This window comes from Patagioenas fasciata, chromosome 5, assembly GCF_037038585.1.
Source record: "Patagioenas fasciata isolate bPatFas1 chromosome 5, bPatFas1.hap1, whole genome shotgun sequence".
NCBI classification, from domain to species: domain Eukaryota; kingdom Metazoa; phylum Chordata; class Aves; order Columbiformes; family Columbidae; genus Patagioenas; species Patagioenas fasciata.
This window is the reverse complement of record NC_092524.1, coordinates 36,699,005-36,723,155: the sequence shown is the minus strand read 5'-3', so window position 1 is coordinate 36,723,155 and position 24,151 is coordinate 36,699,005. Positions and strand designations below refer to the sequence as shown.

The following is a 24,151-nucleotide window of genomic DNA, read 5'->3' as shown; positions in this document are numbered from 1 at the left end:
ACAGCCCCATAACAGTACTAAAACATCTACCACTAAGTATTCCACTATTTATTTATATATAACAATATTTTTTTCAATTATTTTACAGTAATACAGGTTTAGAGCTGGAAATAGCATTTGCACTAGTAAACAGAAATTTATTGAGTGATCTGTTTTTCATTTTACTCCACCAGAATGTTGTGTCACGCCTATCCTCTCCCAAAATTCAAGTCCTATTAAGTGGTTTATTAAAACCTGGCAAGGATCTAGCCTTTTCTGCTCCTGGTGCTAACAAAGAAAACAAATAAGGCTGTATCTTCATCCTTCTCTGGTAACAACAAAAGCTTTCAGCAATTTATAAGTGCTCTTCTATTAAATTATAAAAAGGTGATCCTTCACACGATATTCTAATCCAGAGAGAAAAATTTCAAAACAGCCATTCTTTTGGGGCCTTTTTTTAAAGTTCTGTTTTCTTCCCTTCCTGCCCCTAAGCCCAATGTCTTCATTGGACAAATCAAGAGCAGCCAAAAAGAAAAAAATCTAATTAAGCACTTGGAAAATAACTACAAAATGTATTTCAAAATGTGTTGTTGATTTTAATTCCCCATTTGGACAGAACAAGGCTATGACATGCAGCTGCCTCATATAATGTAGCCGTCTCGCATCTAAATCTTTGCAGAGAAATTACAATCGATGGTTTCTTCTCCCTCAGACTCATGAGCCTGTGTATTATTTCTAGGATAACATTAGCTAATGAGCGTGAAAAATACATGCCCATAAATATTACTTTCTTCTGAGTTTATCCTCATCGAAAAGAATGAAAACAACTTGGAATTTAGAAACAAACAGAAGAGCTGAAATTATTACAGGCCTGAAGTGAGATGTGAAAGAAAGGGGGAGTGTTTTCTACCAGCCCCAGGTAACATGAAATATCTTTTGCTGTAATTAACTGCATCCACAGCTGGAACAGCTTGCTGTACTAATGATATGATTAGGACCATGCTCCCTACTATTCCTAAAATAATTTGAGCGTTTTCTTCCTTAGAGCCTTTGGGATAGTTTAAGTAACTAAAACAATTTCTGCTGGTTTCAATAAGCAATAACCAATTCATAAAAATACTTGTTTTTAGAGGATACTGATCTTTCAGCAAGAAATTATTTCAAAGGACTATGACAAATATCATACTAAAAATGTATGTGCATCATGTTTAATGACTACACAAAAATGTAACAATATTAAAAAAAAAACAGTATACTGATTTAGTTCATTTTGGGACATATTTAGTTGCTTAAAAGAATAACTCTTAAGGAAACATAGTTTATGAGATATACCATTTATCCACCTACCCTTAACTTTTGATCTATTTGGCAAATCTCGATAAATATAACAGTAGGTGAAGTTTTTGAACATATGAACGTCCAAGTTTTGTGGTAAAGAAAAGCCCTTCCATGTGTTTATCAAAGGAATGACAATTAAAACCCATCCTCTTATTCATTCAAAAAAAAGGCAGCAAACAACAGGGCAATCAGCAAATCTGTAAGTCTAAACCAGTAACGGCATGGACTTACAACTGTCCAGACAAAAAACCTAGGAACAGAGAATAGAGGATGTAGAATCAAACTATAAAGAACATAAACTTATTGGTTCTCTTGCCCATGGGAAAATCTGTTTTTAAGAAGAGCTTTCAGAAAAGACCCTTTTTGTTTTCAGGGTATTATCCTGTGGCACTGTTAAAAAATCTCCTTGTCTCTGTCAAATTTTGGGCTGACTACACAGTCTTCCACTTACTCTGATTAATGTTAAAGACTTTCCAAAATGAAATCATTTAGATATGACAGACAGAAGGCTATAACCTTCACAAAGACATTTCATTTAAATCACACCAAAAAAATGAATTTTTCTGACACCTTAATGCCCATTTACTTTCTAATTTAATCGTTAAACATTGTGCTTCCTGGTTACTAGCTGAGTTTGGTAGGAACTTTAACATATTACATTTCTGAATACCTACCTAGTTTACAAGGTCTTCAGGGAAATGAATTTATCTTTCAGTGAATCTTACTGTGAAGCATATAGATGTTAATATAAAACAAATAATGAATAAAATATGGGGAGGAAGGCTAGAAAATGTGGTGTTATTGCCTTACTTGACTGATTTACGGTTCATACCTGACTGTTTAATAATCCTCTTTTACCTCTTTCAGATCCTTTTACTGTCAAGGCTTTGTGACACACACATTTTATTCCTCTATGTGTCAATGAAGGAACAGAGTATCTATTGGGGAGAAAAACAGAGGACAGAAGCAAGCTGAAAGGAAATCTCAGAAAATGGGATTATTATATTTTCTAAGAAACTCACACTTGCATTAATTATACAAAGCTACTGCTATGAGAGAGGTTAAAATAGTACAACGAATTTAAAATTATACAACTAAATCCCAGGGGAAACAAACACATTGTACCACAGTGGAATTCTACCCTTACAGTGGTCCTATTAAAACCAAAATAATTGCTTGCAAAATAGGGCGTAAGTTAATAGGAATGAAGGTGGCAGAATCTGTCCTTTAATCTGTAATGCTATTTAAAGGATTCTTTGTACTACCGCATCTAGTAAATTAGTTTGCAAAATGCATTATATAAACAAATTAGTGACATAGATTTTTCTTAAGCTAGTAAAGGGGACAGAGGAAATGGCACTGATTATTTCCGTTATGATCATCATTAACATTGAAATTAAGGGCTGCAGAAGGGAGCATTTAATTTTAAATCTATTTCAGTCTTTAAAGGGAGTCTGTGATACATAAGACATCTTAGAAATAGAAAACTAAATCTATACCAGTGAAATTTCACTGATACCCTCTCAGACACATATGAAATATCAAGTGCAGGTAATACGAACTTAGACTCACCAGGAAACATTTTTTTTAGAAAACAGAATAGCAAAGTCAAGGCTTGTTCCATGTGTATCTTTAGGATACAGTCACCCATAAGCATGATCAGCCATGCAAACACATTCAAAAACCTCAATGTAAAGTTAGCATTAAAAATTAATACCAGAGCTACAATGTGAATTACCTATTTCTCAGATTTCATTAAGATCAAAATTCCAGTCAACTGTTTACCTGAACCCAGATGACAACACTGAAACTAACCTGAGGAACTGGAGGGGAGCAAGAAGCCTTTATGCTCACTTCAGCCTCTCCGGCGCCTTCAGGCTAACGGCTCTTCATTCTGCTGAGCTGGCATTTTTGAAAGCAACATTCTGCTTTTCACTGGGGAAAACCACTGGAGACAGCGTTTTGACACCTCTGAGGACTGCAAAGGAAGGAACTCTAAATAAAAGCTTACTTCATCTCAAATTACTATTTCTGAGGGGTTTTTATCTTACTGCTCTTCTAAGTAGGCTTAACTTAGTTCATTTAGAAAATCCACACCATTTCCTTGAGCCAATTCCCCTTAAAATTTCATATTGTACCAATAGTACATGGGGATAGGATTAGTCGTAAGCAATCATTTTGTTTGTAATTAAATAAACAGCAATTAAAGAATAGCAGATGTCAATACATGTATAGATAGCCATAAAGCTTTGAATCAATACCTGCCTCCAACTCCATTAGTGAAGACACATTTCCATTCCCTAATAGCTACTGACAGCGACATAAGAAGAAATATTTGCAATTTTTGTAGAAACTTTTGACTGTTTGACTTTTTAGTACCAAACTATTTTATGAAGGAAAAGGATTCAACAAGAATAATGAGAGAGTATTCTTGCTTTAAGATTAAAAGTTACGCAGCCTTTTCGGCACAATCTATAAGTTGCCCACACTCCTGGCAAAGATGATGCTTCCCCACTGGTGTGACAAGCAGTGGCGGCCCATGGCTTCTCTTCAGGCCTGCACACAACTGGGGACAGGGCACATAACACCTGAACTGTTTCCAGTCTCTTCTGGAAACACATGCCAGTTCAATAATTACTGTTTTTAAAACATCATCGTGAAGCATTTTCCATGTTATTTGACACACATGCAAACACATGTCATGGTTTGGAAACTTCACATTTCTACTACCAGGGAAGCCATCAGAAGCTCGTAATAACGCTGAAACCCTCTGGTGTGGAGAGACCGGGCAGATGAAAGGATTAACCATTGTAATGAAGGCTTCACCTCCAGGTCTCTTACGACTCTATATGCAAGACCAGACATCCCACAACCATCACTACCTGATTTGTACAGGAACACACACTTATATAAGCCAGAGGGTCTTGGTCCAATTCACAAAAAGACACATAACTCCAACATACAAGCCACCAAGCAGCAGCTGTCATAGTCTTGACTGACATAGACCCTAAGCAAAGCACTTACACAGAGTGAGTAGTATTGGGAAAGGGTCAAATAACCTAACAAATAGTACTAATATATATCTTCTCAATTTTCAATACACTTCATTTAATACCATTTCATTTTACTGCAAGTTTCTTCCACTGGACAGATACGTCTGGTTTTGTATACTACAAAAAGAAGCACCAGATTATTTTCTCTGCCCTTCATTTTCACACATCATAAAACCACTCACACCATCTGACACCATGAAGTGCTTCTCCAGAAGCTGTAAGTAGACACATTCCACGTGTGTTTGCATACTGTTCAGTTAGCATGATATACAAGAAGTCTACTATGTGAATTATATGATTTCATAGTTTTACTATTGGTGTTATCTTTAGAATGTAAAGAGCTTAACCTGGATTTATTGAAAGAGAGAGATAACTGAATTTCATTCTAAAAGTAAAGATTTATATTTGTGTAGTTCAATTTAAGAATTTTTTTTTCTCCCTTTACTGTGTGTTAATTGCAATAGTTAAAATTAGAACGATGCTGGTAGCTCCTAAAAAAGTTTTCAGATTACAGGCACAGTTCATCTGTTATACACATAATCTTCCAGAAAGGAAGTGACTTTATAAAACAACTAACCACCTCACAAAAAAACCACTTTAAATTGTACATTTATCTACATCAGATTTTTCAGTGCTAACATTTTCAGCCTTAACATTAAAGCAGATGCCCAATTATGGGGGGAAAAAAGCAGAAGGAACCAGAATCAGACTTGATCTACATTGAGTGCCTAAACTCAATATATTTATTCTCTTTTTCTGAAAATACCATCTAAAATCTAAGAATGTCAAAAAGGTAATGCAATGAATTTTATTTTGCCTCATAAGTAATGGGAAGAGTATTTTTTATTCGGTTTAAAGTTTTAACATCATGTAGTAGGAATTCACAAGACAATTAGTATTTTTCACAACTTTTTATGTTGCATGGCAACGAAACTTCAAAATCGTTATGCACTTGTGCATTCTGCAATGCGTTGGGTTCTTGAATGCATACCGTTTTTCACTAAATATAAGTAGAAAACCCAAGAAAATATGTTTCTCCACTGTGCAAGTATTGCTTCATACTTGTGATAAATTGTCTTCCACTCTGGAATCTGTAAGCAGGGTTTCTTTTTTATGGTCCAGGGCTAATACATGTAACCACACGAAAAGCAGAATCTAAGTTTTAGGGTAAGAAGAATTCAAACTGTTTTAGCTGTTGAAGAAACATTTAAAAAAAAAAAAAATAGAGAGAGAAATAAGAAGAAAAATTAAGAAAACCAGAAGAAAATGCACTTAATAAAAATTCATTATGTTGTTTCTCTTGAAACGATTAGTGACCTTTTGCATACATTTTTTCAAGCACTTTACAAATGCAGATTTTTTCTATGTAGCATATATTAAAGGTTCTGGCAGTTTTAGCAAGAAGTGTGCCTTTTAAGCAGATTTTTTGAGAGTCTGAAAAGTTGTTTTTCCTGCATTTACTTTTCTACTGTCATTAATTCAGTATATCTAAGTATTTAGGGGATGAGAGAGGAGGAGGAGCACACTTCTGAAAATGGAATTTGGAAAAGAACAGTAAGTTATAGGTTTTTTTAAAAATATCAAGATGGGACTAATTTTTGAAAGCAGAGTCATAAACACATCTGCATTAAAACCTTCAAAAGAAGATAGCTGAAATGGAGCCCTTTTAAAGAATCATAGAGTACCAAGTTGAAAGGGACCACAGGATCATCTGGTCCAACCTTTCTTGGCAAAAGCACTGGCTAGGCAAGATGGCCCAGCACCCTGTCCAGCTGAATCTTACAAGTGTCCAATGTTGGGGAATCCACTCCTTCCTTGGGGAGATTATTCCAATGGCTGGTTGTTCTCATTGTAAAAATTCCCCTCTTGTGTCCAGTTGGAATTATCCCTCATCTTTTCCATGCAACTCCTTTTAAAAAGGGAATCTGCATCTTCTTTGTAGCCACTCTTTACATACTGGAACAGTCGTCTTCTCTCAAGGCTGAACATGCCCATTTCTCTCCACCTTTCCTCAAATGACAGCTTCCCAGTTTGTTGATTATCTTTATGGCTCTTCTCTGGACTCTCTCCACCCTGCCCATATCATTTTGGACAGAGGGACCAAAACCAAAGACACTAATCCAGGTGTGGCCTGACAAGCACTGAGCAGAGTGAGATAACGACTTCTTTGCCTCTGCTGGTGATGCCCTTGCTAATGCAGCCCAGCATCCTCTCGTCCGCCTTTGCCATATCAGCACACTAGTCACTCATATTGAGCTTGTTGTCCAGCAGGACCCCCAGGTCTGTTTCCACTCAGCTGCTCCCCAGCCAGGTAGACCCCAGCCTGTGCTGCACTCCTGGATTATGTTTTCCCAGGTGCAAGCCCTTACACTTGTCCTTGTTGAACTCCATAAGGTTGTTGTTAGTCTACTCTTCCAGCCTTTCCAGGTCATCCTGCAGGGTGGCTCTCCCTTCTGAAGTGTCCACTTCCCCACTCAGTTTGGTGTCATTGGCAAAATTCATCAGGGTCCACTTGATCCCATCATCCAGATCACTTATGAAGATGTGTTTATAATTTGGAAAAAATCACAGAATAACAATAGGCAAGTAAAGCATAGTTCAACTTATAAATTTTTTTTTTACATGTGCCCATGTGCACATACATAACTTAATCATATAAGGCAGATAAGATATTTATAGATTTCTATGCGTTTTTATAAGAGTTGTACCAATACCCAAGGACTCAAAAAATACTCAAAAATAGGTTGGAACACGAAGATCTACTACTGTATATCACCACACTTTGACATTGCCTTTTTAAAATTACTTTAAGAAGTTTGTGGTCTAAAGACTTAAACATGTAATCTTATCTGAATATATTTTTCATTAGTGAACACCTATTTCAGAAAACATCACCACGACATTACTCCTCCAACATCTGATACTCCAAGCCATATTCACTACAAAAATTACTGTAAAATGGTACATCTGTATTGTGTATCAGTATTACAAAATAGCTACCAATATTAAGATGTACAGAAAAAAATATTTTAAGAAAGTACAATTCAATGCATTGAAGACTGATTTAAAAAGTCTGGACTTCTCAAGCTATAATCATTTTATTAACATGTCTTCAACTGATATTAAAGAATTTTCTCAATTTGTCTACACCTTTGTCTTTTTGGCTCAGGTACACTATTTACAAATCAAATATTAACACTTTTTTTTTTCCTTGGGAGGTGGGGCAGGGAGATGAGATTGGAGGATCTGACCATCCTTGTGTTCATCTATTCAATGATGATCCATTAATTCAGTTTCCTACTTCTATAGCTATTCATGGAAATTATGAGGAAAAAATTAAAACCAGGCAGTTAAATAAATGAATATAATAACATATATTAATCTGCATTCTTTAACCCCTTACTCCACTTAGCTGAAAGCTATAAAGCTACTGGGCACCCTGGTTAGAAATAACTAAAATATTATACGTCATTGTGCAGTAATCCTGACACTAACAATGTACTTCAGATAAATTAAAGGAGAAATGGCAAAGATCACCATCATTGGGAAAGGCGACGATGACAGTTTGCAGTAAGTCATTCAGTTCTCTCATTGCAACTAGTGAAGAATGGCTATAGGTGAAATAAAAAAAGAGGGGTACAGGGGTTGCATAAGGATGATTAGAAAAAAACTAGTTAAATCTTCACAAAGGACAGAATTTCCAAATACAGGAATATCAACATAGTTTTCAATGCAGCTTTTGAAGGCTCTAGCACATGGGAAATTAGTTCAATATGGACGCACACCTTCTGGGTGTGACCCATCACACCAACAGAAATCCCTAACTAGGAGAGTAATGCCATGCCTAGCCATCTTGTGTTGATTCAACAGATCATATATTTTCAAACAAGTACATAAGAAACAGGAATGAACCACTCATATTTTGGAGAACAGCACCAATTTCCTTCATGTATTTAACCACATTGAGAACAAAGACGCACACTGGAAAAAAAAAAAAAAAAGAGTGGGGAGGTCGCGATATAATGCCATAGAGGAAGAAAATTATTTGTCTTCTGGTGGGTGTGTTGGTCTGAACACAAATTAACACATGCACAGCAATATCTTTCTCAACAAAAACTCTGCAAAAATTGTAGCATCTCCATTAAACAATATGCAAGAGTGGGTTTTGTACCTAAGTCAGGAGGAGTCTACAAATTTCAAAAGGGAAAAAACTGTTTTCAAGTATGGACACTACACTTGATCTTACCCAAAAGGTTGTGATCAAAGCTGCAAAGTCTGGTTGGAGGCCTGTAGTTAGTGGGGCTCCCTAGGGGTCAGTGTTAGAAGTCCAGTCCTGTTCAAGCTGTTCATCAATGACCTGGATGAAGGGACAGAGAGCACCCTCAGCAAGTTTGCTGATGATACCAAACTTGGAGGAAGGGCTGACACACCAAAAGGTTGTGCTGCCATTCAGCAAGACCTGGACAGGCTGAAGGACTGGACAGAGACAAACGAAATTAAGTTTAACAAGGGCAAGTGTAGGGTCCTGCACGTGGGAAGGAATAAACCCAGGCACCAGTACAGGTTAGGGGTGGACCTGCTGGAAAGCAGCACTGCAGAGAAGGACTTGGGAGTTCTAGTTGACAACAGGTTGACCATGAGTCAACAATGTGCCCTTGTGGTCAAGAAGGCCAATGGTATCCTGGGGTACATTACGAAGAGTGTGACCAGCAGCTTAAGGGAGGTTACCCTCTACTCTGCCCTGGTGAGGCCACATCTGGAATATTGTGTCTGGATCTGGGCTCTCTTGTTTAAGAAGGACAAAGAACTACTGGAAGGAGTCCAGCGGAGGGCTACGAAGTTGATGAGGGTTTTGGAGCACCTTTCTTATGAGGAGAGACTGAGAGAGCTGGGTCTGTTCAGCTTGGAGAAGAGAAGGTTGAGAGGGGATCTCATCAATGTTTACAAATATCTGAAGGGTGGGTGTCAAGAGGATGGGACCAGATTCCTTGCAGTGGTGCCCAATGACAGGATGAGGAGCAACAGGCACACACTAAAGCACCGGAGGTTCCATGTGAATATGAGAAACTTCTTTACTTTGAGGGTGCCAGAGCACTGGGACAGGCTGCCCAGAGAAGTTGTGGAGTCTAATTCTCTGGTAACATTCAAAACCCACCTGGACACATTCCTGTGCAATCTGCTCTGGGTGAACCTGCTTTAGCAGGTTGGTTGGACTACATGATCTCCAAGGTCCCTTCCAACCCAAACCATTCTGTGTGACACATGATGAAACTGACAAATCTTGACAGCAATACCTTTGTCAATAAAAACTCTGGAAAAATTGTAGCAGCTCCATTAAACAATATGCAAGAGTGGTTTTCGTACCTAAGTCAGGAGGAGTCTACAAATAGAAAAGCAACTATTCTGAAATTATAATATTGTATGAGATTAAAACCAGAAAGAACAGAATTTTCTTTTGACTCTTCAAGTATGGAAAAACAAAATATATTGGTAATTTTAAGACTTTATTCTAGTTTTACTCTTTTGTCACTCTCAATGCATTTTATAGGTGTTCTGTTTTATGAATCATTAGAAAACTGAAATGTTAGAAGTTAAAATATACAAAGGTTCTAATCTCTAAGATTTTTTTCTCATTTTTTTTAATATTAAAAAAACCCACCTCCCAAAAAACCCTGAAAGACTCATATATATGTTTATGTATGTATATATATACTGGAACATCCTGTTCTTCCATATGAAGTCAATAAATTATGCATAATTACTTCTAAATCTTCTAGGACAATGAGCAATTTAACCCTTAATAGCTAGAAGAAGAGAAATAAAAACATTAATTTTGATCATGTATCTTTTCATTAAAGTTCATAGTGTGAAGACAGAAGAATAAGCTAATATCTTGCACGTATGCCTGGCAAAGTACTGGTAACCAAGCAACCAGAAGGAAACATATCAGAGAGAAAAAGCATATTTACAGTGCTAACAGTCTCTCATTTATACACAGCTATAGATACCAGTTGAAAGAGCAAAGGATCAGAAAGCAGCAATAGCAGCATAAAGCAGTCACTGCACTTTTTTTTTTTCTTTTCCATTTTGTTCGACTACAGATAGTCTCTGGTTTTAATTGGATTAAGCTCACATCACAATAGCTGCCTCAACTTCACATTTTATGGTAAAAAGTAATATACCTAAATGCTGCACAAATAGTTGCACAAATACAGAATGCATCCTGACATTATTTCCTACTTGGTTTTATAAGTTAATAAGATTCTGTATTAGTATTGGATGTGAATTATTCACTTCTTCTGTAACATCAACAGAACCCTGAGGTAAATACATATATAATATTAAACAAACATAAGTATATTGCATATTTTCAGCAAGATTATTTACATCAAGACAAGTACTCACATACATAGCATACTCAGAATTATACATTTAGCCTTTAAGTTCTTAAGATTTAGTGCAAGGTACAGTTTACTAAATCCCCAAAAGCAGTAATATTTTTTTAAATTATTTGCCCCTTTTAAACATACAAATGGCAAGTAGGATCATTTTCAGATATATTCATACTAAAGTGTTTCTGAGAACACAAGTCTAGCAGAAGCAATGTCTACCAATGTTTCTTCAAACTAAAGGATTCTCAAGACTTTGGAAAAAATCTTGTATTAATTTGAATTACTCATTTGGGAAGCAGAGGACGGAATGAGGCATTAAATACATATTTATTATGTTCCATTTTTATTATTTTGATATTGCTATCTATTGCTTATTTGAACACAACCATTAATGCATTGATGTTGCAGTGAAAGCAGCATGGAGCCTGGTCATTACTACACCTAACACACCAGAACACACCACACACGGGACATGGCTTCTGATCTGGGTTTTGGCTGGGTCTACGGGGGTAAGACAAGTCTTTCCAGGGCCAGTTTCTGCTTTTTCAGAGACAAACACCATGTTGAAGCATCACTCCTACATAGCATACATTATTTAGCACCAACATTTGTATCAAAAATAGAAATTATCTGAAGGCTACCACTTAACTGGACACAAATGACAAGAAGGATTGCTCCTAATTCCTAATAAAGATTTCTAATAAAGTTTATTTATTGCTTTGTAATCAAAATTAAAAAATACTGTAATTACACAGTCATCTAGAAGCCCAATATATAATTTAATTTTATTTGATCACCATGATACGTGTACTCTCTATTATAATAATGTGTACAATTTAAATCATGCTCACTGCATTACAGGTTATTAACTCAAAGAAGATTTAATAAGATGACAATATAACCAACCTGATTCTGAAATAAATCTTCAAAGGGCAGATTGTGAAGAGCAACAGTGAAGAAGTACAAGTGGTAATTTCTAGGACAGCCAGTGGCATCAGCCACTTCTTTCAAGTGTCAGTGATATGGTAACACTTTATATACCATAATCAAAGAACAATGTAACAATCACCAAAAAAAAAAGATGGAAACAATATTGTTATCTGTGAGAAATACAAAAAGGTACTGCTAAACAAGCTGTGCATGAGAACTGAACTTCAATGCTCCATCAGTTTAAGATATGTAGATTGAAATAGAATGCAGAAGAGAAACAGTGGCACATATGTTTGTATGTTTCCTCTGTTTTCATTTCTACAGCTTATGGTATGTAGGGCTATGTTAATTCACAGAAACATTACTTCATGCAATGTTAGCTTAAACAGCTAATAATATTTAGAATAAAAATGAGGGGATTTTGTGTTCCTGTTCAGACTGCCTTGAAATCATAGGACTTGAACAGGCTTCATGTGGTTGTCTAGGCTGCCTTCCTTCCCAAGTAGGTTCCCCTATTCCTGCATCATTCCTGGAAGATATTTTTCTAATTTTTCATTGAATATCTTCAGTGAGAGATACTCCCCAGTGTCTTTAGAAAGGTTACTCAAAATGTTTTGCTGCTCTCACATAAGATTTTTTTTTTTTCAATGTTTAACCTAAACCCTATCTCTCCACCATGAAGATGTGTTCAGGAAGAAACTGGTGGCTATCATCTGATTTTTTCATAACGATAAATAGAATTTAAATAGATGTGCACCTGGACAATAAATTACTACATCCCATTTTTAAAGAGATAACCCTAATGAAATAATATTTTACAATTTACTACATGCATTCTACAATAGCCCAGTTTTCTGTGTTGAGTGCCAAAGTTACTAAGTAAGAGATCTATTATTTCATCATAAATGTTGAGAAAACTCAGTGCCAACCTCACAAAAAATATAAATATATATTATATCCAGTTACAGTTTGTTAGAACAGTGTGTTCCAATAAGGGCTCAGTAAACCAAAGCTATACAACTTGCTGTATCATTTGAAGCATTTATAACTTTTAGTGCATTGAAGTTGCCAAGAAACACTGAGAAGCAGATGGGCATTACTGCTGTTAAAATGCAACCAGTTACACCAGAAAAGAATTGGGTCTGTCATACTTACAGAAGAAATGTTTAATACTACAGCTTCCTATTATTGAATTTCTTATTTTCATTAACAAAAAGCGTAAATGAGCTTCATTTGAAAAAGCCTGATTTCCTTAGAGGATTCCAATAGTGGCATCACTATTTCCATTTTATTTAGGAACATAGTCATAAAAATAAATAATAGAAATGGCAACAGTCACCTTCACAGAATTCACAACAGCAAGCCACCCGAACTTCTGCCTCTGTCTAAAGCTTTTCTAACAGAGTGCCATGAAACAAAGCTTGATTAAAATCTTAGTTTGTATAAAAAAAAAAAAAACCACAACAGCTTCAAGACAAGAATGCTAGCATTTACTTCCGCATTCAAGACATTTCTTCTTTATATTCCATTAAAAATATATCATCACTTATCCTTATTCCCTGAACAAGCAGCCCTCACACCTACTGCAATGTAATAGTTCTTCTACATTATAAAATTTATGAGAAATTCCTATTTCAGATCAAAAATTATTATTTCAAAGTCACTATCAGTAATATAAAATTAAGGCTTACCTGAGACAAGCCTTCTACTTTTTATTACATCAACAAAATTTTTCTTAACATCATTCTCACCAGAGAAGGTGCTTGGTTACTCCAAGAGAGGGAAGTGTCTCTGAAGCATGAATATCTCTCCATAGATACACTGAATGATAGTAAAACAAAAAAGGCACTCCAATATCTTTTAAGTGTCTGAACACACAAAAGTCTCATACTATTATTAGTGTCTCACTGATTGATAAAGTGTATGAAATTGCCCTCACTCCTCTGATCTGTTCCCAAAGGTACTGAAAGACCATGTGGCTGTTTCATAGGTCCCATTTTCTTCTAGAAGGTGTCACTTTCAGATTTCCTGGATCAGCCAGATAAAAACTGAAGCACACAGATAACAGTCAACTTCTGTAGTCCAAGACTTAATTTCTTATATTTGTCTTTGTTAAACTGTGCTCCATGATACTTTAAATATCCTTCCCATCCCCCCAACAGCCAGAGGGGGGGGAAAAAAAAAAAAAAAAAAAAAAAGAAAAAAAGAAGCCTCTTGTCTAGCTACCTCCAAAAAATCAATTCAAACTGTAAAACAAAAGGTGACTGGAAAGATGCACCATCCTGTAAAGGCAGGTCAAAGAAACCTCCTAGAGAGACAAAGGACAGAAGAACGAAACTGCCACCTGCATACGCAGCCAATTCCATCTGAGGGTAGAGCTTCATGGAACCCTTCTCCTTTCAAATACCCAGCAGGAAGCAAAGCCTCACAATTCTGAAGGTACTCGAAGGCTCTGGACGAACAGAATCACAGCTTAACTCCCTGTTTCTTTTCATCACACAATTGGTCACATCTCTGTCAGAGACATTGTAACTGAACTGTAACTGTATTATTTTGCAAGTGTTGAATTTTAATGTTCGGTTCTATTTTAAAGTGGCAATCAACAGGATGGGTTTTCCCAAAAAGTAGTTCCATGAAGCATGCTAGAATCAAATGTAGAAGGTGCATGCATTAGGCAAAACAATGGGAACGGGCAATCCAGTTCAGTGATAACGCAGCTGTGTATCTGCATCAGCTCAGGAAAGACACATGTCCCTGTCCTACAGGTATTGCAACCTCAAGATGTGGCCTGAGGCTTCCTCTGTGCTCCTGCACAGCCCCATTGTCTTGCACCCAGCTCCTGAGGTCATGTCCCTTTAATATGCAAATCTTTCATTTTCTAGCCAAATATGCTTCATACATCGTCTGACAGAAGGGTATTGAGAGAGCAGCTTTTTGCTGTCAGTATGCAGGATGCCTGCAATGTGACAGGAGATCATGCAATGAATAAGAGAAGCATGACTCTTGTGCTCCCCTCTGAGACCTTACACTAATTCGCTAGAAATAAGGCTGAGATAGGGCATAAAGCATGCTATTCATAATCCAGCTGACAAATACATTAATACATTGAGTCACTCAAAAAAAGCATATAGTGAAAAAACAGTCTAATCTTTTCATAATTCCCCAGTTGAACAGAAATGGAAAAGAATTACACTCGGGTACTATTTAAATAACTAGATAATTATTAAAAGCTATGGAGTCTTCCCTACAGTACATTCCAAGGCCAGACCTAGAAAGGAGGCTGGGCCACTAATCAACAGCTAAAGGTACAAGGAGTACTTTTTGACCTGTAATTTTAGTGACAAAACCAGAGTTGCAATGCCCAAACAATGTTTGAAGATGCAATTTGCATTACCCCATCACTGCTCACCAAGAGGCTAACTCTCTCCTAGGACATCTGTGTTGACAAACTTTTAAAAATGCAATTCAAAAAACGGTAACTGAGCATAATTAAAACACCCAGCATGTAAACAGATACGTAATACACTATATATAGGTTACTTTGTCCTCCTTTTACTTACTCAAATGTTGAAGTGTAGACAGTTACTTGATGGACTATGTCTCAAGCAATATCCATTATATTCTAGTTTTCTCTCCTTCCTTCCCTTAGTTCCCACAAATATAGCTTCCACAAAATCAGAAAGATAAATCTGGTACCAAATATACAATCTTTCTCAAAATTCTAAAATATTTTAAAGGTGTTCGTTAATTGAGTTATGATGTGGAATCTGTCATAAATGGTTATAAAGGTGTTCTAATGTTTTGGGGTTTTTTTCTTTTTTTTTTGGTTGTTTTTGCTTTTGTTTTATTTTTCTTCTTCAGTTCCCAACTCTGCAGCAATAAATCCCCAGGACAAAAACAAAACAAAACAAAACAAAAAACCACCACACATACACAAAACAACCCACACCCTACAAAAACTATCTTCATAGATTACCTTAGAAAAAGAAGCATCTCTTCTATGTGTTTGGGGTTTTTTTCTCCGCATCCTGAGAAAGAATCCTGGTCCCTCCTCGACAAGTGTGCAAAGATGATAAAGCTCAACTTCCAGGATCCATTAATCAAATACTAAAGTGTTGACTAAAATATAAAAGAACAATCTATCAACAAAGAATACCGCTTCATCCATATAAAACAATGTAAGTCATGATGTGGGGAAATACAAAAGTTTCTAACATTTTCTGATGTTTTAGCTTTTCAATATGCACCCTCGGTGGTGCCTTATTCATCGATACTCCCATTCCAAATGAGAGTAGTCCTGGATTCCTTTCTCCTTTAGCCTTTCTTGATCTACTGTTAGAACTGTTTTTTAAACTAGCCTCTGAAAGGGAATTCATTACTTCATTCATTCTTCTTATCTCTTCAAAAGGCTCCAGTAGATGTGTCTAAATTGGCAAAATTATACTATTAAAATGTATAAACCAGAAAACGTTACTTAATAGACGGCACAGTAACATACATAATTAGCAAGAGTAAACTAAAATGCCAACTTTTTTAATATTAATTTATGAATTCATTGCATAATGAGCTATATTTTATATTTTATATTTTACTTCTATAGCACTGCAGTAGTCCTTAATTGTGTCTGTCGTAATTATCAGGCAGCTCAAATTATATTTTTTGTGTACTGATTTCACTTCAAAATTGTCAAACTTGTAAAACGCGTCTTTAGAAAATCCTGCATATAGCCTAAAACCAGGAAGATATTATTTATTTTCCCACACAATGCATATATGAGAGGAGACACACAGGAAGATTATAGAAGTTCTTGAACAAAACCTGTTTTTCTGCCTCTCCTGGAAGACTTCAAGAAATCACTTCTCATCCTCTGGGAAACTGGCAAACTTTGTGTCCTGTACAGGATAGCCCAGCTCATTTGCAGAATATGAAAGTCCAGCTCATCTGTCATACCACAAGAAGGAGAATGAGGACCACACAAGACCACTATAAAATCACCTGAATTATGGGCATGTGTTTTTCAGACACGTGACTATCTGCTGGGTCGGGCCTACACACGCGGCTCACAGAGACCATTCTTTACACTAGAAGAAAGAAAATATAGGAAACTAATAACCTTTCAGATAAGGCTGAAACAACAAAATTTGAGTCTAAGCTCAACTGAAGGCTGAACAACATCACTTCAGTAAAATGAATGTTTATCTATTAGAAAGAAAAGACATTTTACATTGGTGAATGTCCAAAAAGTTATTTTAATCCCAGTAATTTACAATTATGTAGTATTGTTTAATTGAATTGTTTTTGAAATTATATTAGACGTGAAGTGAGAAGAGATCTATAGCTGATTGCTTTGATTGCTTCCTTGGAAACAAGCTGTATCTAGGCATTTATGGATAACCATTTTTACAATTTGCAAAACATGGGGTTTATAAAAACAAACAAACAAACAAACAAAACACGACACTGATTTCTGTAATTTCATTTAATTCCTCCCTTCATAAATATATTTCCACTATCTAATTGCTAATATATTGAAGATCAACATATCACATATCTCTGGAAAAAAATGTTAAGAACTTTCAGAACAACTTAGCCTAACAACCCAGATTTTGAGTTTTATGCCACTGTTCCAAAATGCAGCTGACATCAAACCTCATCTTTCACTGCATCTTTCATTGACAGGAGAGAGAGATCTTTGGTGCAGAGAATTTCTAGCAAACACTTCTCACTAATGTAAGTTTAATAGCTCCAGAGAGTTGCATTACAAATTTCAAAATAAATGCAGAAAGACTATAGTTTACACATAGTTAGCAACATTAAACTATTCCTTTCAATATTCCCTCTCAACTGTAGTGTACTATGAAGAAAAGTCACAAGCTAATATTAAGCTCAGATTCTCTTTGGATATTTACTCAAAAGTAGGAAGTGACGGAGATGAGACTCGCGCTTCTGAAAGCTATGAAATCTGCAAGAGATGCAAATGTCTCCAAGAATTCTTACTAATCAGAGAGAGGCCAAAATATTTTTAAATTTAAATCAAAACACAACACAGAACCTAGAAAACAACTAAGGTGAATAAACCAGTCCTGCTAAGGTTTAAAGTTAATCCTCCAGGTAAAAGAACTCTCTGAAATTCAAAGCTACATAAACTCAGGGCATGGGGTGGGGAGGGAGTAAAAGTAGAAACTAACAGAAGATGACAGGAGAACAAACACAGATTTCTGTAAACCCTAGAAAAACAGATGCCATTTGCAACTACCATTATGACGCAAGTTTTAAAAACTAATTTCTTTATTCGGGAGTTGAATGTTTTCTTGCAACATTTCTAGGTTTTTGGCTGTAAAATCCAATAGTCAGTTGGAAACAAAACACTCCCATTTTGTGCATATGATTTTAAAAACATAACAGAAAATGGCTAGAAGTTAATCAGATTCTGGGACAGAAGAGGAAAATACATTAAAAAGCAAAGCAATAAAAGGACGTAAAGTGTTTGGACATAGGAACTCTAGGTTGACTATTTCACCTGTCTAGAATCAAACAGAAAGCCTGTATCAAAGACGTTGATGAACTTTTAAAAAACAATTCGTATTTTTCAGCTGAGAAGTACCCACAATCTTTCTTTACTGTACGATATACTTTAACAAATACTTTCTAAATAGGATGATTAAATTAGATTTGTATATTCAACATTTAAATATGATTTTCCTTTAAAAATAAATTCAGAGAAACCGGACTTTTAAATTAATAGCTACACTTACTACAGACCACTAAAATAAAACCAAATGAGTCTTTCTTTTGAAGTTACATGTTGTTGCTGAGGTTTTTTCAAACATCAATCAAAAGAAGGGCTACAAACAAATGTCTAAATACCTGCAATTAGATGTTATTACAGTGAAGAAGTTACACAGATGAACTATAGAAGAACATAGCAGCTTCACATTTAAGTAATTTTATGTCAATGAAGACTTTAATTCAAAGTAAAATAAAAACAATAAGGGATTAAAAAGCAGAAATAAGTTTGTTGTCTTCTAATTTATGAGTAACAATACTACAAAGCAGTTTCTAAAATTGTATAAAGTACTGTCACAGTGTTGTCTCCTATGCCCAAAAAGGCATCATTTTGTTTTAGGGGCAAGTATCTTGCACTATATTTGGCAATAAGATTGTTTAAAGAAAAAAAGTAAACAGAAACCCCACAAATCCTCACAAATCTACAATTTGTAATTATTCAGGGCACAAAGTTTGTGTTGTGCTTTGTAAATTTACCTGAAACTGATGTTTCTAAAAATAACACAATCCATTTGGGTGAACCACTCATTACAGAGAACAGAGGAGATGCAAATTCTGTAACTGCTCAGGTGGGTTTTCCAGGTTAAACAATCTCCAGATTTCAAAAAGCTGCATTAACCTTATGCACAATCCCCCACTAAAACTCTAAGACAGGAACTGTATCTACAATGAACAACAGACTTTTTTCGATACTGGCTTTTGTTCATAGACTCCCCTCCCTACTCCTTTCATTTGAAAAATCATCTATCATCTAATATAGCTAGTCTTTATTTAACATAAAATTAACTATGAAAGTACTGAAGATGTCAAATACTTATTTCTTAATGAGATATGAAATTCTCTTATTAAAAATTTATGTTTTTCTTACTTTCCAGAAAAGCACCATGTTCACATGAACCTTTTAACTAACAGGAACAGATGGGTCTAACTGGATACAGGCGTGACAAAGCATTGCAGTAGAGCAAAGAACATGTTGATTCTCATACCTCTGGCAGATGGGAACCAGTCAAAATTAGTTTTAGACTAAAAATATTTTGCTACTTCTCAGTAAAAATGAAAAAAACCCACTTAAAACAATGTGCTATTTTATACATGCGATCACAGATCAGACAGACGAGCAGCTTTCAAAAAGTTGGTACTGTACATTAAAACCAATTACATAGGCTTACTGTATGTAATTTTTAAGCCTGTGGAAAAACTACAAATGCCTGAAAACAGTAGCTTATAATGAAGTGCTGACACAGCCTTAAGTACAGCAGGAAATGTGCTGCTATTATGAAGTTGTTATGGCAACTGGAATGATCAAGTTGGGAGGGAAAGAGGAAGAGTGCGCATAAGCAAAACTTAAAAATCTTCGACACACAAACTCTTCTGAAATTTGTGGTCACCACGTTACCACTCCTGACCTTTACAAGAAAAAAAATTAACTTCAAAACTTCCCTTTCACACAGGTACGATGAGAGAGGTTCCACATTAGAGTAAAATCTAAGAGAAATTCAATCCAAGGTCGTAATCCATCTGGTGCATGCACATATCAATAGTCTACAAAAATAAAGTCAGTTGAAAGATATCTGGACAACAAACGATGAGCACATATTCATCAGGTATCATAAGTTAAACCACAATTATGTAAAACTGTTCCATTTTTCTATGGTTTCATAATTTGTTACGGATGTGAATAGTTTAGTAAGTTGACTAAATCAAAGACAGTACATTCACAAAAACTGGTCCGTTAATTCAAATGTGATCAAAAAGATAACTGAAGCTCATATGTTTGTGAAACAGTCATTACTTTCCCTAATACTGTGTTAGACAAAAGTAGAAACCTTCAGATGCTTCCAATATTAAAATAATGGGAAAAAAACATCACAAGGCGGTCACGTTTTAATGTATAAAAACAGATGAAGTATAATTTATAAAACACATTAATTAAAACCTGTGCCAGCACACTTGGTACCTTTGTCCAAAAACATTTTCTAGCTAAATTGCAAGTATTACTCTAGTAAAATTTCCCTGAATAAAATTTCCAACAAAATATTAGTAGCAAGCAACAGTCTTAGAAATGTTAAATCATCATTATTACACATTTTTATTAAAGCGTTCTGTCCAAATACATATACTAGTTGCAGTTCCATGAGAAAAATTGAAAACAAATTGTCTTTCTTCTCAAAGGATTTCAGATTAAAGCCACTTCATCTCAAATCTAAACTTGACCGCCACAACTAAATTCTAGGCAACACAAAAGCCCTCAGATGTCTGACATGATAAGAGTTGTACTAACTACTTCCATTCACTCATTTCCTAGGTAACAAAAACTCATTTTCATCTAAGCTATCTCAATCCACTTCTCTTTTGAGTTTGTTGCTCTAAATCAGTTTCCAGACTACATGGAAGGCTTATTTTATGTGGAATAGTCTCATTCTAGGAAATGCAAAAGTATCTATTTTAACTGAGAGCTAGCAGATATTTCTGATAAATTCAAAATAATTTTAAGAATCAGGTTGTCATGTTTTTAAGTCAAAAATTACTCAGTGTTAATTATATGATTGATTGCAAAATTTTAAAACTTTGAAGACTGTTTTCATTTATATAGACATTTATTGATTTTTTTTAAGAAATGTACAATGTATTCTATATTGATCACTGAAAATTACAGTTTTGCAGATACATTTAATTTAGCTGGGAGATATTCCACTGAAGTAACAGATTTAATCTGCAATGACAAATCATTATTGATATGAGGTCACAACAAGCGCTCCCCCGCGCAAGGAAAAGATAAAGTGAAGAAAGAACAAGGCTGAGGAGTAAGTAGAAAAATAATTTTGTTCACAAAAGCAAGAACTACTTTCAGGTAACAAAAGAAGCGGCAATAATGATGATATTTTCTTCAAAACATTAGCTCTTCAGCAATTTAAAATTTCTAATAAATACACCAGTTTTCTCTGAAAAGCAACTAGTACAGTTATCAACTTGCTTGAAACAAGTAATCACACAGATCTATAAGCCAAATGACAACGTTCAGAAAAATGGTAAAAATGGGATTTCCATGTGCATAGCTGTTGGTTAGATAAATGATAAATACTTGATAAAATTCTCAGAAAGGAAAATACTTAGACGTGTTCTCTAACATTATGTCTTCTTTAAATTTCTTTCAACTTTATTTGCAGTACTAACATCAGTGGTTACCACACACATTTATGATTTGTAGGAACATTTCACTGAGGTACGGCTTTACTGATCACTCAGTTTTATTAGAAAAATGTTTTTCCCAATACACTTGACAAACTACTTTCATACAGTTGGGGTAACACTTGGCCTTCTAGACTTAATTAAACCATAACTACTAATAATGGACTAACACAGGCATTAGTAAACAGTTTAAAACTATTTGCAAAGCTATCAGCTTTGATACTGTGAATATAAAATCTCACTGAGATTGCAATGAAAGTTCGGCGAGCTTTTCTGTTATCAGAAAGTGATGCAAAAAACATGTCTGTGACACAACTGAAAGGGAGCAGAGGGATGCAGCCAGTCCCCTGTGATTCCTTACTCCTGCTTTAGAGGTATGAAAACTTTATGTCAACTGACAATACTTACAGACACAGAATCCCGCATCACGCCATTTTGTGAGTGCAAGATAACTAACTGCAAGAATTAATCACATGCTACAGTGCTGACTGTCACACAGCAGACATTCAGTCATAAGACAGCCTATAGGACCTATGGAGTTCATAGCTGTGCATGCTTGAAGCTTTTGCTACTTCAGACATACCAGCAATATTGCCCACTGCAGACCTTATTTATCCCCTTTAGTTACACAGCTTATATATATATAGGTTATTCCTGTTGTAGCCTGACCAAACAGAAAATATTTTCAGAACATCATGATAAAAATACGATTCCTCTTCTTTGTCCTGTATTCAAGGTTGAAAATTTTAACAGGCTTGTTTTAAAAGTTTGAATTCTTAACACAAATGATCTCCTATCTTAGACTCAGGTTGCACATTAAGATGTCAGAAACGCTGACATCCCCTAAACTTCAACATGCTGCTTCATCCAAGTTTACCCTCATCTCCAGGCTTGAGATAACAGAATACTTTTGATGGTAACATACAAATAACTCAGCTTCCCTAGTTCTGAAAAGGGAAAAAATGTGCTTTTTATACACATATATATGTATGTGTGCGCTCAGGCACAAGTGCATATTAAAAAAAGTTCAATTATTTTGCATTTCAGGACTTCTTTTAGGGATAATCACAGAATAGATATTTGAATGTCCTATTTTTGGATTCACAAGGGGGAAGCAGACTGAGGCTAGTGTTTGTTCTTTGTCTTCTGAGAGATTATCACAGAACCACAGAATGTTAGGGATAGGAAGGGACCTCGAAAGATCATCTAGTCCAATCCCCCTGACAGAGCAGGAACACTTAGATGAGGCTACACAGGAAGGTGTCCAGGTGGGTTTTGAACGTCTCCACAGGAGACTCTACAACCTTCCTGGGCAGCCTGTTCCAGAAGTTTCTTCTCATATTTAAGTGGAACCTCTTGTGTTCCAGTTTGTACCCATTGCCCCTTGTCCTGTCATTGGTTGTCACTGAGAAGAGCCTGGCTCCATCCTCGTGACACTCACCCTTTACATATTCATAAACATTAATAACGTCACCCCTCAGTCTTCTCCAAGCTAAAGAGACCCAGCTCCCTCAGCCTTTCCTCATAAGGGAAATGCTCCACTCCCTTAATCATCTTTGTTGCCCTACGCTGGACCCTCTCCAGCAGTTCCCTGTCCTTTTTGAAATGAGGGGCCCAGAACTGGACACAATATTTCAGATGTGGTCTCTCAATGTAAGAACACAAACTGTACAACAGTTATTGCTACACACACAAAGCTTGTGTCTTGTCAGATTCCAGTTACGTGGAAGGGCTTCAAAAGAATCAACACCTTTATGAAACACTAATAAATTTAGGGCACTCTCAGTTCAGATTAGGCTAGCAACTCCAGATATGCATTGTATGCTTGAGAACAGAAATCATGAGTGTTAATATTCTTTCAGAAAGCATGCCTCCTTCCAGTACTTTCAGCATGGACTTCACATCATGTACCCATTGTATCCTTGGCAACTCAAGTCCTTATTTAAAGACACAAGACTGACAACCTACATTTAAAGTTACAGCCATCGTATGCTGCTCGTCTTGAATTTGGTCTGGACCTAGATCGGATGTAAGCTAGAGGCCAAGGGTATTCCAAAAGTTATTTGATGTGGTATAAGGGCATAACTTTACTCATCATTATTGACTGGATAAACAAAAAAAAAAAAGCTTTATCCAGATGCTCTCCACCATTTCATAACGAGAAAGATGAAGACAACATTGCTGTTTCAATGAAACAAGACTAGGGCAAATTACGAGAGAAGTTCTTCATACTTCAAGTAAACAAGTACAAACCTGTAGGACTAGCCCCTTCTCCCACCTTATTTTTGGTGTGGTTCGTGTTTCACCCCAGTTCTTTCATCATTTTATCTCTTCACAACCTTCAACGTACAGAAGGCAAAAAAAAGGAAATAAATAAATTGTAAACATTTTCTTCTTAATAAATTGAAAAGTTCAGTAAATAAGGCTCCAAGGGGAAAAAAAAATGAAACTATATTCTAAGCAAAAGTTCAAAGTGTTGCATTC

General features: G+C 35.8%; 1 protein-coding gene across 1 annotated transcript in view; it reads right to left on the bottom strand.

Moving 5' to 3' along the window:
* Positions 1-24,151, bottom strand: part of AVEN (apoptosis and caspase activation inhibitor) — a 98,301-nt gene that overhangs the window by 31,591 nt on the left and 42,559 nt on the right. The gene's annotated exons all lie outside the window — the stretch shown is intronic.